We start from the raw sequence: 17,609 nt of genomic DNA on the forward strand, positions 1-17,609 counted from the left end.
AAAGCACCGAGCTGATCTCCCTGTGCTATGTGGCTGTTTCCCACTAGCTATCGATTTTATATTTGGTAGTGTATATATGTTCTGGAGTATTCTATTTATTCTTAAGATAATTACTGACATCAATGAGTTAAAATCTATTACGTTACTATTTGTTTTACTTTCTCAATCTGTCCTATGGGTTTTTTGGGGTATTTTAGAATATTTTGTTTTGTATTTTATCCCATTTTCCTATTAGGCTTTTAAATAAACGGCTCTATTGAGGTATAAATTATACACCATAAACTGCACATATTTAAAGTGTCAATTTGATAAGTTTGACATATGCATAAACCTCTGAAAACACTCTTGCATTCAAAATAATGAACAGAGCAATAATCCTCCAACTTTGTTCCTTTTTTGAAAGCTGTTTTGGCTATTCTAGATACTGCACATTTTCCCATGAATTTTAAAGTGAGGTTATCATTTTTACAAGAAGGTCATCTGGGATTCTGATTGGGATTGTATTGAATCTATAGATCAATTAGGAGAGAATTAACGTCTTAACAATATTGAACCTTCTAACCCATTGTCTTTCAGCTCACCTGCTATAACAAAATACCATAGACTAAGTGGCTTATAAACAACATAAATTTATTTCTCACAGTTCTGAAGACTAGAAGTTCAAGATAATGGTGCCAGCATGATCATGGTCTGGTGACAGTCCTCTTCCAGTCTGCAGATGGCTGACTTCTTGTTATATCCTAACATGATGGAAAGAGAGCTACCTAGCTCTCTGGCCTCTTTTTATAAGGGCACTAATCTCATTCATGAAGGCTTCCCCCTCATGACCTAATCATCTCCCAAAGGCCCTGTCTCCAAATACCATTACACTGAGGACAAGATTTCAACATATAAATTTTGGGGAGGACATAAACATTCAATCAATAGCACCCATGAACAAGGTATATCTCTCCATTTATTTAGGTCTTCTTAAATTTCTCTCAATAAGGTTTTGTAATTCTCAGTATATAGGTCTTGCACAATTTTTATCAGATTTATCCCTGAGTATTTCATATTTTTGATGCTATTATTTTAACTTCCAATTTTGATTGTTCAACATTGGTATTTATATGCACAAACGATGTTTGTATATTGATACTGTATTTTTATGCTCAACTCATTCATTAGTTCTAGTGGCTCTTCTGTAGATTCCATTTAATATTCTAAATAGATGATCAGGTCATGTGCAAATAAAGACAGTTTTACTTCTTCCTTTCCAAACTGGATGCCTTTCATTTCTTTTTCTTACTTTACTGCACTGGCTAGGACCTCCAGAACAGTGTTGAATAGAATTGGTGACAGTGGACATCTTTGTCTCGTTCTTGATCTTAGGAGCAAGGTCTTTTACTATTAAATATGATGTTAGATGTAGGTTTTCCATAGATTCCCTTTATCAGGTTAAGGAAATTCTCTTCTAGTTTGCTAAGACTTTTTCTTTAATAGATGTGGGCTTTCACGAACTCTAAGACATATTTAATAAACTTTGGTAGTTTGTGTCTTTCAAGGTATTTGTTCTTTTCATCTAAGTTGATGGAATTATTAGAAGAAAGCTGTTTATAATATTTATAGAATTTGTAGTGTTGTCACCTCTTTAATTCATGGTGTTAGTAAATTGCATGTTCTCTTTTTATCTTGATCAGGCTCACTAGAGGCTTACTGATTTTATTGATATTCTCAATAAATCAGCATTCACTTTGATTTTCTCTACTTTTTTGTGTATCTATTTTATTGATTTCTGCTCTGATAGTTATTATTTCCTTTCTTCTGCTTACTTTGGGTCTCATTTACTCTTTTTTGTTCTAGTTGCTTGGGATGGAAGTTGAGGACATTGAGACTTTTCTTCTTGTAAGTCCTCAGCACTATAAATTTCCACCTAAGTACAGGCATACCTCAGAGATACTGAGAGTTTCAGTTCCAGACTATGACAATAAAGTGAATATTACAACAAAGTGAGTCAAATGAATTTTTTGATTTCCCAGCACATATAAAAGTTATGTTTACATTATTCTATAGTCAACTGAGTGTGCAATAGCATTATGTCTTAAAAAACCAATGTATATACCTTAATTTAAAAATACTTTATTGCTAAAAAATGTTAACCATCATCTGAACCTACAGCAAGATGTATTCTTTTTGCAATTGTAACATCAAACACCACTGATCACAGATCACCTAACAAATATACTAATAATGAAAAAGTTTGAAATATTGCAAGAATTACCAAAATGTGACACAGAGACACTAAGTGAGCAAATGCCATTGGAAAAATAGCACCAATGGACTTGCTCAAGGCAGGGTTGCCACAAACCTTCAATTTGTAAAAAACTCAATATCTGCCAAATGCAATAAAATGAAGTATACCTATACTGCTTTTTATATGTAACTTTTCATTTTCATTCGGTCCAAACTAATTTCTCATTTCCCTTTTGATTTCTTCTTTGCCTTAAGAGCTATTTTGAAATGCATTACTATTTTCAAATATTTGAAGATTGTTATTATTGATTTCTTAATTAATTCTACTGTGGTCAAGAACATACTTTGTATGCTTGAATCCTTTTAACTGTATCGAGACTTGTCCTACAGCCCAGAATATGGTCTCTCTTGATAAATGTTCCGTGTGTACTTGAAATGAATGAATATTTTGCTGTCAATAGGTAAAATGCTCTATATCAATATGTAGAGCTCTATATCTAGATCAATGAGGTCGAGCTGATTATGTTGTTTCCTTCTTCTATATCCTTAATTATTTTGTCTTCTTGCTACATGCATTAAAGAAAGCTAACGAAATTTTGGACCACAATTATGGATTTGTCTACTTCTCCTTGAAGTCATATCATCTCTACTTCATGTATTTTGGAGCTCTGTGATTAGGTGTATAATATTCTTTGCTCTGCGATCTACTTTATCTGATACTAATATTGCTACTCATCTATATTTTGATTGGTGTTAACACGGTTAAACGTTTCCACCCTTTTAATTTATTTTTGTCTTGATATGTAAAGTCTGTTTCTTATACATAGTATATAATTAGCTTTGCTTTTTTATCCTATCTGGAAATTCCTACCTTTTAGTTGAGGTGTTGAGATCCTTTATATCTAAAGTAGTTATTGGTATATTGGTATTTTTAGGTTTAAATGTATCATATTGTATTGTTTTTTATTCTTCTTTCCCTTTTCCTCCTTTTTTGCCTTTTTTAACGTGAATTTTTTTTTTTTTTTTTTTTTTTTTTTTTTTTGTGGTACGCGGGCCTCTCACTGTTGTGGCCTCTCCCGTTGCGGAGCACAGGCTCCAGACATGCAGGCTCAGCGGCCATGGCTCACGGGCCCAGCCGCTCCGCGGCATGTGGGATCTTCCTGGACCGGGGCACGAACCCATGTCCCCTGCAACGGCAGGCGGACTCTCAAACACTGCGCCACCAGGGAAGCCCTGAATTGAGTATTTTTTATGATTCCATTTTATCTCTCTTTTGGCTTACTAGTTATACTTCTTTTTTGTGACTGTTTTTGTGTTTATAGATACATCTTTAACCTATTGCAGTCTACCTTCAAGTGATATCACATGACTTCACATGTAGTATAAGAATGTGACCAAGAATATATTTCCATGTTTCCACTAACAGCCTCTGTACAGTCATTGTCATACATTTCCTTTTAAATATGTTATAAACCCCACAATACATTGTTTTTATTTTTCTTTAAACTGTCAATTTTACTTAAAAGAAGTTTAAATAATAAAAATCTTACATATTTTCCCATGTAGTTACCATGTCTGGTGCTCTTCACTTTTTTGTATATATCCATATTTCCTCCTTGTATCATTTTCCTTCTGCTGAAAGCACTTCCTTTAACATTTCTTGTAGTGAACATCTGCCAGTAAAGAATTCTTTCAGCTTTTATATATCTGAAAAAGTCTTTTGCCTTTGTTTTGAAAGATATTTTCACTCGGCATAGAATTCTAGGTTGAAGGGTTTTTTTTGTTTTTTGTCTTTCCAGTACTTTAAAGATGTTGTTCCATTGTCTTTTTGCTTGCACTTTTTCCTGATGAAATCTCTGTTCCCAGCCCTGTGTGACTGGCAAGTACTGGTTCCTCTAATCCTTTTGAGTGGTTCTTCTTCCCTCCCTAGGTAGCTTCCTCTCACTCATATGCTCATTAGTACTCAGCTTTGTACTTGAGGTATACTCTGTGAGAATCTCTGGAGTTCTCTCTGAGCAGCTTTCTCCTCTTCAATACTCCGTTTTGCAAACTCCAGCTGCCTTTGGTCTCCCTAGACTTGAAACTGTCTTCTCAGCTCAGGGACTCTACATTCTCCCTTTCTGCACTGTATTCTGGAAAGAATATTTTGGTATGCCCCCTTTTGTTTTGTTTTGTTTTAGTTCACTTAATATCAGAGACCATAAGTTACGAATACAGAATCATTTTCTCTTTTCCAAAGGGTATGTTTTTTAGCTTCTTTTCTCTTTGGATCATTTTCTCTTTTCCAAAGGGTATGTTTTTTAGCTTCTGTTACGGTGTTAGAATAAAACTGATTATCTTTTTTTTTTTGCGGTATGCGGGCCTCTGTCTCTCCCGTTGCGGAGCACAGGCTCCAGACGCGCAGGCTTAGCGGCCATGGCTCACGGGCCCAGCCGCTCCGTGGCATGTGGGATCTTCCCGGACCGGGGCATGAACCCGTGTCCCCTGAATCGGCAGGCGGACTCTCAACCACTGCGCCATAAGGGAAGCCCCTATCTTTTTTTATTTTAGTTGGAAGAAAATGTTTATTTCATAAAAAGGTATGAAGGTAGAAAGCCAGTAAGAATAGGGAAAGGAGAACTTAACAAGTGGGGGATTTTGAGGCAACTAGGAAGTGATTTGGACAAAACTTTCATTGGCAAGAGAGCTTCATATACCATAACCACTACACTGAAAGGCATCTAATAACCAGCCAATTTTATTTGTATCAGTAGTACTAAGAATAATTCTCTACACTTCCACCTTTACTAAGGAAAACGTAATCAGTTAAGACCTAGTTGGCTTTAATATTTTCAGTGTGTCTCGAGTTATCAAAGATTAACTGTAAGAGAGGAGGATGAAGTAGAAACCTGCATTTTTGTGTTGAGAAAATATTAACCTTTAATCGTGCAACTTAATTATTGGGTATGCCTTTGCTGTTTGATTTTTCTTTATTCTTCCCTACAACATTAGCATGATGGAAGTATAATTACTTGGTCACCACTTAACATTTCAGTTCTGTTTTTCAACATGTAACCAAGGGTACAATTAATTTAAACACTTTTAACAGTAAACAATTGTGTATATGGTAAAATAAGTTGGCTTTTTTTAAATTTAAAGGGTATAGTATCAACTGAAACTAACTCCACTCAAGAAATAATTGAGTGTCTTCTATTAAGCAGGCACAGTGCTGGTGGTATTACATGAATATTACCTCCTACTAATCATTCTAAGAACTTTAAAAAAGACTTGTGAAACCAGAGGACTACCAGAGGACTAACTGTAACCCTTCACACCCTGTGGTCTATTTTTCTTGCCGTTACAACAAGTAACATGAAGTATGGCCACTTTGTAGAACCAGAGAGATAAAATCACTGTCATATGGCTAGAAAGTAGCAGATGCTATAACATGAACCCAAGGCCTTGATTCCAAGATCAACTCTTTTATACTGCCATTATGATGCCTTTATACAATTCTTTAGCAGACAGTTTTCTCCACCTGGCAGTCATTTACTTAGTTTAAGTTTTTATAAGGAAAACACTGTGAAGAAGCAAAGTAAAAAACTGATTTAATCCTTGGCAGTACAGTGGCAATTAAATAGCTGTTTAAAAAAAAGCGTTTTGAGAACATGCCCAGGATTTTTGAGAACATTTCTACTGGACACCTTTGCTCCAAGCTTATCTTCCATTGAGAGAGGGAGGGGACCGTATTTAAAAACAAGAATAGGGTGGTCCAGTGGTTAAGACTCCGTGCTCCCAATTCAGGGGGCCCGGGTTCGATCCCTGGTCGGGGAACTAGATCCTGCATGCTGCAACAAAGGGCAAGGTCATTAAATGAGTGCAGTGCAAGGACACACGGTTTGATAGGGTTTGCCTTCCACAATGTGGGTGGGCCACATCCAATCAGTTGAAGGCCTTCAGAGCAAAAAACAGAGGTTTCCTGGAGGGCTCTGGCCGAGGGGCCGGACAAGGGGGTTGGGGGTTGTGCGAAAAGGCCACCGGGCCACCCACCGCGGCCCCCACGCTCCTGCGCCTGCTCCGGCCGGAGCCAAAACTGATCATGTTAATCCAGTCAGTGGCTAATCTGATTGGGGACTGGATTTCAATTGTTTATAAGATCAGGTCTATTTCTGGGCTAACTCCTCAGGCACAGTCCTTCAGGAGTCCCAACCAAAAGCTTAGGGTATTTGTACTAGTCAGGGTCCTCCAGAGAAACAGAAGTAATATTTTATATATAAATTTAAAAGATTTATTACAAGGTTCTGGCTCACACAATTAATTATGAAGGCTGAGAAGTCCCATGATCTGTCATCCACAAGCTGGAGACACAGGAAAGCCAGTGGTGTAGTTCAAAGGCCTGAGAGCCAGAGAGCTGATGGTGTAGGTGCCAGTCTGTGTCCGAAAGCCTGAAAACCAGGAGTGCCAAGGGCAAGAGAAGATGGATGTCCCAGCTCAGTAGTCAGGCAGAGAAATTTCAACCTTCCTCAGCCATTTTGCTCTATGCAGGCCTTCAACAGACTGGGTGATGTCCATCCACATTGAGGAAGGCCAACTGCTTTACTTAGTTCCCTAATTCAAATGCTAATCTCTTCCAGAAGCACCCCACAGATATACCCCAAAATAATGTTTAACCAGATATCTGGTCATCCTGTGGCCGACACCAATAGACACATAAAATTAACTGTTGCAGTGTTTTTCAGGCCCTTCCACTTTGGTGGGCCTAACACTCCCATTTTAATCTCCCCAGCACAGTAAGACTGTAATAGCTTTTCAGCACCTGCTTTCTGTTTGGCTTTCTTACCTCTTGGTCTGTGCTACTTATACATTGGTGAATGACTTATAAGGAAAATGGTTCAAACTTATCGGGCTGATTCCTCTGTGCCTCTTTTCTTTCCATGAGCATGGCCTCTTAGGTCCCAGCTCACTTAGTACCCTTGAATTCCCCCTTTTTTCCTTCCCCAGCCCTATCAGGCTGCAGAATGTTCTGCTCAGCTTCTCTGAGTCTTAGCAGCTGCTTTTTGCTTGGGTTCTTAGCTTCTCCACACATGCTACTTACTAAATGGTAAATGTCTCAAGGAAAAATGCAACCTAGAATGTAGGGCACTCAATGAATTTCTCTTCTTTCTAAGGTCTTAGCTCTCAAGCACTGGCTGCCTTGGTAGGTCTTTTACGCCTTCAAATAGATTTTTGAAATCCAGCTTTTCTAGATGTCCCCTCTGGGAGCAATCGTCTACTACCAGGTAGACCATTATGGCCAGAAGCAGATGCTTAATGTCTTGTAATATGTTTAACCTTAAATTTTTTTTACTGTCAAGACCAAACTGTTTAAAGATAATCTTTACAGATGCAAATCACAGTGCAAACAGTATAAGACATAACTATCCTTACTATTACCTGTGAGACCAATTAAGATACATTACAGAATCCCTAAGTTATAAGAGACAAACCTATAATAGGGATTGGTTTAACTATCATTATTACTCCATCAGTGCACACTTGAAAATAAAAGTTGATGTTAAAAGTATTAACACAAAGAATGATGCTTATGCTTCTGGTTTATATATGTCCAACCTAAAGTTAAAATTTCTCCTTAGAAATTAATCACAATAACTTCTATTCTGGTTTTCATTTCTTTCTTTAGTTTTCAATCTAGGACATAAAAATCCATTTCAAAGCTACTGAGCAAAAATTGCAGCATGTGTTATAGAAGCCAACAGCAAAATGTCTGCCATAGGACTTCATGATTTTGTTCCCTCCACTCAGCTTATGTTTGCATTCTGAACACAGAATCACAACTGGGTTTGTAATATAGATTAGAGATCACAGATTTCCATAGCGTGTCCACGAACTCACAGGCCTACACAGCAGCCTTCAGCTGAGGATTTAAAAACCTCGTATTTCTTGCTACTTTGTCAGTTCACCATTTATATTTCACTTGTTCATACTCACCAGCTTCCCTTAATGCTTCTCTGATATTTTCTCCAGCCCTGGTATGGTGAGGAATCCCACTCCTCTCCAGTCTTATGGGCTAGACTGAATTTTTACATGCAAACAAGAGCAAAAATAAAAATGAAAGCCAAGTAGTCCTGGGAAGCTCACTACTAATACCAGGTTGAGTAAAATCATTTGTTTAAAAATGTTCGCATCTGTTGCTTGGCACTGATCCTTAAGCTCCAAGACCCCTACCTTCTCAACTAATTATCCTCATGTCAAGTAATCAATTGTAGTTGATTGACTATATACTCATAAAAATCCCCAGATCCCAAATCCCTCAAAATAGAGAGAGAAGACCGGGATGGAATCAAAGAACTTTTCTCAATCCAACTATTAAGGGAAGGACATAACAAAAACATTAGCAGGTACCACGTTGTGAGAAAGCATTGTAACAGCTTATTCTCTCTGAAAGCGGCCCCCTCCCCACTGATCATGCTGCTCCTGCCACAGATGAAGACCATGTATAATTCCTCAGCATGGAATAAATGAGCAAGGGGAATTGTAAACAGTCTGGCCAGCCAGAAGCAATAGAGACACAATGCAACCAAGACACTGCAGACCCTGCTCCCCACTGAGCTGATATAATCCACACTTGGCAAGGATGAGGTCTCACTGCAGGGCTCTCCTGGAGAAAGGCGGTGGGAGAGGGGAGAGCAAGACAGAAGGAGGGAGGGAAACAACTGCTGTAGGGGAAACCCACAGTGAGCAGTAAAATTGTGTGTGTTCCCTTCGACCCAGAAATGCCAATTTGGGGGATTTTCCTGTGGAAATAAAAACCAAATTGTAAGGATTTATGTAGAATGTTTACTGTGGCATAGTTTGTTGTGTAAAAAAACAAAACAAAAAAACACTGGAGGAAAATATCTATCAATACAAAAATAATGGGAAAAATTACAGAACTTTTCTGCAAAGGAATATTATAAATAAATAAGGGAATATAATAAAATGAAACAGAATAACTTGTATTATATGATCCCATTTACATATGAAATAGAATATAACTCTACCTATGTTTGTCTGGAAGTAGAAAAGGGGTGAAGAAGTGGTTTTGTCAGGAAGATGGAAAGGAAAGTAGGTGGAGATTAGTAACATTTTCTTTCTATACTGCTATTTACTAGACTTGTTATAATGAGTGTGTATTACTTTTATAATTTAAAAAAGTAATAAATTAAAAATATAAAAAGGATTTATTGAGGCTGTAATATTACAAGTAATGCCAGACCCCAGAGTTCAGTGGGGTATACAGTTCTCTGGCATTTGCTTTAAATTGATCCTGGTGGGTAAAGGTAGACAGCAACTTCTGCTCCTGGACAGAGGTCTCACCACGTGTCCCTCAGTAGAAGCCAATTAAAGCACAGACTCGACAGTGCCTCTAGAAAAGGCCAGTGGTTGTGCAATGAAAACTCCATCTACCTCTCCAAAGGCTCAGCTGCAGACCTTCCCAAGGGGTTGCCTGAGCCATTGAGCAGCAGGCAGAGGCGTGGATGAGAATAGAACAGGGTTTTGTCTGGGAAAATCCCACTACTCCAACTACAGACAGCTTTTGTTGGTCCCTGTTCCATATTCCAGAGATGAGATGCACAAGGCTGGCCCGGCCATTGCAGGAATAAATATTAAACTCTGTGGAAAAGATGCTGCCGCCCAGGTTGAAGTGTTCTATGTTAGCACCTTGGTCAACATCTGTAAGCCAGTTGTGGGACTTCCAATTGTCACCCACAGGACTGCATTAAGGCCTTGGAGGTATGACACTTGGCTTAGTATTTGCAATTTGGTTTCATGCTAATAGAAGCTTCCAGATCCTTGGGGCAGGGGGCAGGAGATATGATATTCAATAATGAACAAAAAAATATGCAGAAGTTAGCAGCCTGAAAAGAATTAACTTTTTTGTTCATTCATCTTCCAACATTTTTTTTTCTATTCTTGTACAATCCTACTGTCCTCCATCTATGCCTCTTCTTCTTTCTCCCTACTTAGACCCTTAAAAGATTTTTTTACTTAATGTTTTGCTGATTATCATAGAAATCCGTACTTATAACAGCAATCATGGAAAATAGGGATAAGTTTAAAAAAAAGAAAAGGAATCATTTATAATCCCACTGCTGGTAACATTTTAGAATAGTTTCTTCTTATCTTTATACTTACTTTATAAAGTCAGTCTGCATTTGTGCATCTTTGCAAGTACAGCTGAAACGTCTCACATACATAACCAATATTATGAATGAATATGAGAGAATGTGATGGAAGCGCGAAGGGGGTTTGGACAGTGTATTACTGCTGGGATCTGCACGGTTGTGGTGTGGCTATGTGTTCTGGTGTGTCAAGCCTGTATTAATATTCCTCAAACTGACTGAAAGCAGCCTCATGTCTCCGCCCTTCTTTTCTCCTCACAGCTGCCTTGAAAGGCAGCAATATTTGCACATAAAGATTCCCATGGGTGGTTATTTGATGTTCTTTCATCCCAGTCTTTCATTTGCAGATAACTGGCTGCCTAGGACCCCAGCAAGTCACTACTCTCTTCCCTTTCCTGTCTCCTGCCATCATCTTTCCTGCGTCCTCTTCACTCCAATCTCCTGGGTTTATCTAAACAGCATCCAAAAGCAGGTAACCATCACAGCCAGGGCACAACACAGAATCACTGAAATGTCCATTAGGAAAAGGCACTCAATTAAGGATGTACATTGTTCACCTGTTCAGAGGAAATACTACAGCTAATGTGGCCCTTGGAAGATTCCACTTCATGCAAAAAATCAGGAATGTCTTAAATAAGAACCAAGAAGGATGTTGTTGGTCTGGAGTCTTGCCATTTCCCTAGTTAAGACTTTCGCTTCTGCCTCCTCTCCCAAGGTCTCCCCAATTACCCTTGGAAAATCAGGATGGTGAGTTGACAGTGCTGATTGATAGTCTGATATTGCAGCATAGGCAGATGGCAGTGGGAAGGCCCAGAGAATTCTTTCTTGGGTGTTCCCAATGGCACTCTAGAACAGGTACCCACAGCAGCAAGAGAGCAGTTCCAAATAGCAAGGCCCTGGGCAGAATCATGAAGTTTCTCTAAGAGGTCCTCCCATGCCTTATTCTGTCCTCACACCAAGAAATCGCTTCTCCCCATCCAGAGCTCTCCAGCTAATCTACACATATGCAAAGTTCCTCACCACAACACTGAAGACTGACTATCCCCAGACCATCACGTCTACAATTCTCTCTTCCTTATCACAAACACCATAAAGTGGAGATGACCGAGAGGTTTCACACCCCTCCTGACCTCCTTATTTTTATTATGGATTAAAAATAAACATCCTGAGGCACTTTTGAATAGGAATCTGTGATCTGACGGGAGAACACATGTGGAAGGTGGCCGAGCAGTCCTGTCTATGGTTTGTCAATCTGCATGGCCTCAACCCTCTACTGCCAGTTGCCTCTCTAGTCACAGCCCAGGAACAGGGTTGAAGCAGGCCTTAATCTTGCAGAGATGGTCTGCCGGCCTCATCGCTTGGTCCTCTGTTGCTTGGCAACCCAGCCTGAAGTATACTGACCCAGATATAGGTTCAGGTGATAAAGGGGTACTTAGACCCTCTCAATTCCCTCCCATTGAGGCAAAGTGGCCATGAAAGAGATCAGAGGATGCAGCATACAGCCCATGAATTCAGTTTGACTTGGAGCATTCTGAGTATTTGTGTGATGGGTGAGATCTGTCTCTGGTTAGTCCCAGGAGTATACTGAATGAATCTGACCTCCTCTTGTTTACATCCCTTAGAGTAGATTGTACAAAGTCTCTAGACTGGATTGCACACAGGAGAATATTCTGGAAGTGACTTGGACATAAACAGACCTCAAGGCCTTGCTTGGGCTGGAGGCACTGCCCAAGAATTGCTCAAAATCCGACCCAATCAAAAGTTACATGGCTCCCTACAATGAACAGACTAAAGTCCAGGCCCCTGTGTCCTTTACCATTGGCCTTTAGCTCTCCTGCTCTACCTCTTACTGCACCTGCCCTACCCCTCCCTGACCCCCGTCTTCACCTCACTCAAAGCCACACCAGCACTTTGGCCCTGACTCAAATGTCTGCTTAAGTTACTCTGTCTGTCTGGAAATGCCCTTCCACACCACAGCTGCCAGTCAGAGAGCCACACCTCCTTCAAAACTTGACTCAAAAGGCACTTCTTCCTTGGATGAAAATAACAACTCCTCCTGAAATAGCTAGTTTTCTCCCCCGGCCCCCCCACCCCTGGAAAGGCTGGCTAGCCTCCACTCCTTCTCCCATATTTTCATAGCAGGTGTGATAATTATAGCACTCAGCACAGCTGCCTTATACAGGCCTTGTCTACATTGCTGTCAAAGGAACTGTGTGCTTTAAAGGCTGATTTCTTTATTCTTCTATTTGGAACGAATGCATTCCATCTTAATTAATCCCTCCTCACGCTGACAAGCTCTTTTCCACCATCCCCTCTGGACTCACACCCTCAGGGGCACTCCATTAACAGGCCCTGCTTTTCCCAAGTCATTGTTGTCAGTCTTTCTCCCGATCCAGATATTATTAATGCTCATTCTTCTGAAGCCTCATTTGTCCCCATCCCTAGAAAGCAAGGTGGGTTCAGTATTACCAATGTTCTCTGGCCGTATCATCTATCTCTGTCTGAGCAGCTCATAATTATGACAAGTGTCTCCAAAAAAACACCTTGAGAAGTCTAGATGGAAACCAATGCCCCATGGAAACACATAAATATTTTATCAGGCTCTGAACAAGACTCTTACTCATAAATATTTAAACCCCTCGAGAACAGAATGCTCGATGGCTAATTAGAGTCAACTTGTACTGGGATGGGGAGCTGAGAGGAGGAGGTGAATACAACAGCAATGGCGGCAGGCATTCTACAGTCTCTTTTAAGGATCTAGAAACACTGAAAGTGCACCGGAGGGCTCCCCAGTTTGCCTGCGCACTCCTTTTCCAAGTGCTTTCCCTCTGCAGTGGAAGTCAGCACCCAGTGGGGCTGTCTAGGAAGGGCACTGTTGGGCTGCAGGCAGGCTGCCACATCGGTCATAGCCACCATAACCTTGCTATACTTCTCTCAGCACTGGTGGCACAAAGATTTTCAAAGAAGTACATAGAAGCCAAAATGAGGCAGACTCTATAAGAATGTTCATGGCAGCTTTATTCAAAATAGCTCCAAACTGGAAACAACCCAAGTGTCCATCAATAAGAGAATGGATAAATAGAAGGTAGATATTCATATTATGGAATACTATCTTGAAATAAAAATAAACAACTTTTATACTCAACCACATGGCTGAATCTCACAGACATTGTGCCAAGCAAAAAGAAGCCAGACACAAAAGTACATACTGTGTGAATGCGTTTATATGTTCATGAACCAGCAAGACTAATCTATGATAAAAGAAATCATAACAAAAGTTGCTTCTGGGGATTGGGAGTAACTAGAAAGGGGCAAGGGGTAAATTTCTAGGATAGAAATTTTTTATATCTTGTTTGGGATAAGGGTTTGTCAAAACTAGCCCAGCTCCTAACACAGGATTCAGCTTCAAAGCACTGTGGAGATAAGAGTGGCCACTGATCTCTAGGATCACCATTTACCTATAAAATATTGATTAACCTGAATTACTTACAAGGACTTCTGATATTTTACCAAGGGTTCTGTAACCCTTATGGGAGGCAATGTCTTGTCTGTGTCATTTAATTATCTAATTAATTCAATAATTATTTATTAATTGCCTACAATATGCCAAACAGGAACATCGCCATGAATAAAACAAAAAATTTCTTGTCCTTACTGAAGCTTACATTTGAGTGGGGGATATATGGATGATTAATAAAGAAACAGATATACTATTTAATGCTGGGTAATGGTAAGTACAGTGAAAAAAGCTAAAGCAGGGTCAGAGGACAGGGAGTGACAAAGTGTGGTTTGGGATCAGGTGGTCAAGGAAGACCTGATGGAGGAGGTCCCATTTGAAAAGAGCCCTAAATGAACTAAGGAAAGAAGCACTGCCAGTATTTGAGGGAAGAGTGTTCAGGCAAAGAAAAGCAAGGAAGACAGTAAAGTGAGGGGAGAGTGACAGAATAGAAGGGCAAAGAGGCCAGATCACATAGGGCTTTGCTAAGTCCTGGTAGAGAGTTGGATTTTCTTCCAAGTGTGAGGGATTTTATTCCATTGGAGGGTGTTAAGCAGGGGAGTGAGATCATCCAACTGATGTTTTAAGAATGGGAAAAAGGAAGCAATGAAGAGATGTGCCTAGGATTCTTAGGGAAGAGTCAGAAGAATAAGATCCTCCCCCCACCCCGAAAGGTCAATATCTTTCACTCATCTATTTCTTAACCACCTTCTGATTCGAGTTCTGTACGTCTGAAATTTTTCACAATAAAATGCTGGAGAAAAAAAAAAGAGAGGTAGGAACTTGGATCCTTTATCAGGCAAAACTCATCAGTAACTAAAGGTAAATGTTATGGTTCTCAATGCCCTTCTGCAAAATAAAGGCTCTGATTTTTAACTACATGTGGAACATTCTTTTCAACTTTCAAATCCACCTTCTGGGCCCAAGTCAGTCCACGTTCCATTGTCTCTGTGGAAAGGCAGAGCCTCAGTGCTTCTCTCTCCCCCTGCCCTCACTTACTCTCTGAAAACCTACAAGGGAGTTGAAAGAAATACAAATTTGGGAAAAGGAGGGACTTTTCAGAGAAGTTCTATACTCCCCCAACTCCATCTGGAAATGCCCTTATGGTCAAACAACAAAAAGGAAATAGTAAAACCCTCAGCAGGAAACAAACTGTCAAGCACCTACTGTCCTCCCCAGAGAATCTCTTTCCCTCCATCATTACCCTCCCACTCTTTTGAGAGCCTTCTAGGCTGGAAGTCTAGGCTGGAAGTTGCTTCACCCCACCCACCCCGAGTCTCCCCTAGGCCACAACTCTGCTTTCACTAGACTTGTAAGTTCTCTATCCCCAGGCCACCATAACTCTGCCTCTGCCAAGCTCATTGCTAGCCTTTACTGGGGAACAGGGAAAAGCTAAAAGCTGGAGGGGGAAGAGAAAGGGGAATACAGGGAGCACTCCAGAGACAGTGGTGGCCCTGAAGTGGAATTAGGTTGGCAAAATGGGGACCAGAGAGGCACCAGTCCCCTCCCAAGAGATCCCTAACTCAAGCAAAGCCTGCCAAGGCATTTTCTTCTCCAGACTCAAACTGCCTTACACTAGGTACAACCACTTCCTCAGCCATTTATCTCCATTTATTTAGCCATTTACACATTTGCTACAACTGCAGCAGGGGAAGAAGCTACTGTTTTGCAAGGCTGGCTGCTACCCAGCCTGCAGGGAGGCCTTCTATGCTGCATTTAGCCATTGGTGGAGAAACATTAGTTTTCCTTTGCAGGCCTTGCTGCCTCATACAATTATATCAACAAATTTCCCAGCTTTTAATCCCCACCTGAAAATCTTTCACTTAGGGGTGCAATAATTTAATGTTGCCCTCCATATCCTGGTTAAAGGACTACACCAGCAAAGACATTTCATTATAGGCTAGGACATAATTTGCCTATTATTCATGCACGCATGTACCTAGGAAACCAACAAAGGGAAGAGTAAGAGAGCAAGTAATGACGTCTCTCCCCCACAGATTCCTATTCGAAAATGTTAACAACAAATCTCAATTTTAAAGAAAAACCTCACGGTTCATATTTCGCAGCGTAGCACGTATAACTAGACATACACCATCCAAGTTCTAACAAGTGGCCTCTAGTTTCGGAGAGAGCTACAAGGATGCGGCAGCTCCCGGGCGACTCTCCTCTGCCCAGAACAAGGCAGTTCGACAGACCGCAGTACAAAAAAACTTTCTCTGTTCAGGACCTCACAGTGCCCGTGAGAGAGTCCACCCTATCCGCCACCCGGCACCCTGGGGTGCACGTACCCCCGCCCTCCGCCACCAGGCAGGTTTGGGGACAAGCTCGGTGAGGAGGCTCTGGGAGGTCTACACGCTGTTCCCGGATCCCTCCGATTCAGCACTGTCGTTCGTTTAACAAAACAAACAGCCGCAGCCCCTCTTCCCGACAAATACCAGTAACCCTTCTCAGGAAGCTGCCACGGGCATCCCTGGTCAGGGACCACGGCTCGCCTCCAATTTCTAAGATAGTTTCTTTACCGTTTCCAAAGAAGCTGCCCAGATTCTGGAGAGGAGAGAACGCTCTTCCCCCCTTTCCATATTTTACTTTAGAATTTAAGTGTTTAATGCTTTGTGGATATATCGTGTCCACAGAGAGGTCCTGCAAACTCCCGAATTTGGGATCCTCCAGGGCGCGCTGCTCACCTCACCAGGTCCCGGACCGCCGAGGAGCGCCTAGCCCACGGCCGGCGGCGGGACGCCCGCGGCGCCCGGGTCTCTCGCGGGTTCGCGGGGCCGGAAGGGACGGGGAGGGGCGGGGGCAGCACCGCAGGGCGCCGCGCCCATCTCCGAGCCAGGAGCCAGGAGGCGGGCGCGGAGGCGGCGGGACGGCGTGACAGCGGCGCAGCGGCGCGAGGCCCTGATATCTGCACTGGGCGCGCGGTGCCTTCGGGGCCGCCCCTGGCCGGCTAGGGCGGGGCCGGGCCTCCTGCCCCTCCCCTGGCACCGCCCCGCGCGCCGCGCGGGACCCGGCGGTCTGGCCGGGAGGGCGGGTCGGCCCCTTAGGGCCCCGTACGCCACGGGGCCACGCGTACCCGTGCGCCGCGCCGGGCTGCGCGTGAGCGGGGCTTCCCCTGGGGACTCCGCGGCGGAGCGGGGAGGAGGACGCTTACGCTCTATTTCCCAGGAGCAGGAATTATGTCCGAGATTTTATCCAGGACTCTTCCCAGATCTCTCATTCGATTCAGCCAGGCCCTTTCATTTGGAACATGCGGACAGTGAGCGGAACCAGTTTGATCCTCCTCCTTGGGGGCTGCTTTAGTTAAGAAGGCACGTGGGTTTATCTTCCCCTTAGGACAGCTGACTTACGAGACCAGAACCAGGGCTTCACTTCTGTGGTTCAGATTGAGGATTTGTCCTTCCCATCTCTGTGGGGCTTTTATTTTTCCTCAGAATTTCTCCTTGCTTTTAGCCCATTATTCTCACCATATTCTGCAAGATATTGGAATTTTTCTTCCAACGTGGTCCCCACCTTCAGTCCCAGTGTTCTTTTTCTCAAATTGAAGTATCCCCAAGCCCTCAGTTGGCCAGGCGCAGAAGGTTTTCCATCTTCCACCAAGGCCTGCCCTATTTACCTCAGAAATGTTTCTGGAACCTTTCCCCTCCTCTGCATTCCCATATTGCTGCTCCTGTTAGACTTTGATTACCTTGGCCCGAATCATTTTAAGTTTCCTTGCCTCCTATCTCTCCCCACTCCCAAAA

The 17,609-nt window shown here is 41.9% G+C and overlaps 1 protein-coding gene across 3 annotated transcripts in view; it reads right to left on the reverse strand.

Moving 5' to 3' along the window:
• The window catches only part of GPR156 (G protein-coupled receptor 156), a 94,985-nt gene extending 77,838 nt beyond the window's left edge, over positions 1–17,147 (reverse strand). For 2 of the 3 annotated variants that reach the window (XM_060298124.1, XM_030857674.2), the window contains exon 1: positions 16,554–16,668. The gene's annotated coding sequence lies outside the window, so the exon portion shown is untranslated. Of the gene's footprint in view, positions 1–16,553; positions 16,669–17,020 lie in introns of those variants that run through there. The other variant, XM_060298123.1, reaches the window with a different exon arrangement.
• Between the last annotated feature and the right edge of the window lie 462 nt (positions 17,148–17,609).

Source organism: Globicephala melas, chromosome 4, assembly GCF_963455315.2.
Source record: "Globicephala melas chromosome 4, mGloMel1.2, whole genome shotgun sequence".
Classification (NCBI taxonomy): domain Eukaryota; kingdom Metazoa; phylum Chordata; class Mammalia; order Artiodactyla; family Delphinidae; genus Globicephala; species Globicephala melas.